We start from the raw sequence: 1,241 nt of genomic DNA, 5'->3' as shown, positions 1-1,241 counted from the left end.
TCTAACTAGTCGTGATGGAACCTAACCCAACCCGCTTGGTAAGCCAACTTTCAATTATCCAATTCCAATAATAATTAATAAAGCAATTTAAGTGAAAAAAGATCTTAATCTTATACAATCCCCAAGAACTGGTAGTACAAATCATGAGCTTCTAAGAATAGAGTATACAAAGCGGAAATGAAATAAATACATAGTCTGTTTGAATAATACATAAACAGAGCTTTTATAAATCTAAGCCTACCCTGAACAAGAGGAAGCTACAACAGGAACGCAGGTACATCTTTAAGTCCTGCAACCATCGAGCACAGTAACAACAACAGCCAACATCTGCACGCAATGTGCAGAAGTGTAGTATCAGTACAACCGACCCCATGTACTAAGTTAAGTAACAAACCCAGCCGTAGGTTAAAAGTAGTGACGAGCTTCTACCAAGGTCGGGTGCATAACCAATAGTCCACAACAGTCCATAATAACATAAAGCAAATAATACCAGAAGTAACTGAGAGATAAAATGCTCAGACAAATCATGATTTCAAAAATAATAGTTCTTCCTTCCAAATACATCAGTGAAAACCCAAATCATTTGCTGAAGTTGCCAAACAAATATGAATAGTTTGAAAACAATAATTTCTTCCAAAAATCTTTTCAATAATAAATAAGATGATTCATTTTCCTTCCGGATAACCCGTGTAAAATAAATGCATCACTATGCCCATCTATAAAAATGTGTGACAAATTATTAATGATGTGATGTTGTACAACATAAGGAAAATACATCTCTATGCCTGTATGTCATGTGTGCATGCCAATGCGATGCGACTCAGTGATAAAATCATAAACAGCCCCTCGGGCAGAACATCACTCATATACAGCCCTTCGGGCAAACCTCACAGTCACTCATGCCACTCTGGCATACCTCACAATCACGCTTGCCACTCGGGCATACCTCACAATCACTCTTGCCACTCGGGCATACCTCACAATCACTCTTGCCACTCGGGCATACCTCACAATCACTCTTGCCACTCGGGCATACCTCACAATCACTCTTGCCTCACAGTCACTCAGCAATCGGCACTCGACACTCGCACTCAATAGGTACCTGCTCTCATGGGGGGTATGTACAGATTCCGGAGGGGCTCCTTCAGCCCAAGCGCTATATCAAGCCAAATCATGGCATAAATCACTCATGCCCTTGGCCTCTATCAAACATGCTACGGCATGAAGCCCGATCCCATAAA

The sequence above is a fragment of the Nicotiana tomentosiformis genome, chromosome 10 (genome assembly GCF_000390325.3).
Source record: "Nicotiana tomentosiformis chromosome 10, ASM39032v3, whole genome shotgun sequence".
Lineage (NCBI taxonomy): Eukaryota > Viridiplantae > Streptophyta > Magnoliopsida > Solanales > Solanaceae > Nicotiana > Nicotiana tomentosiformis.
This window is presented reverse-complemented; position numbering follows the sequence as displayed.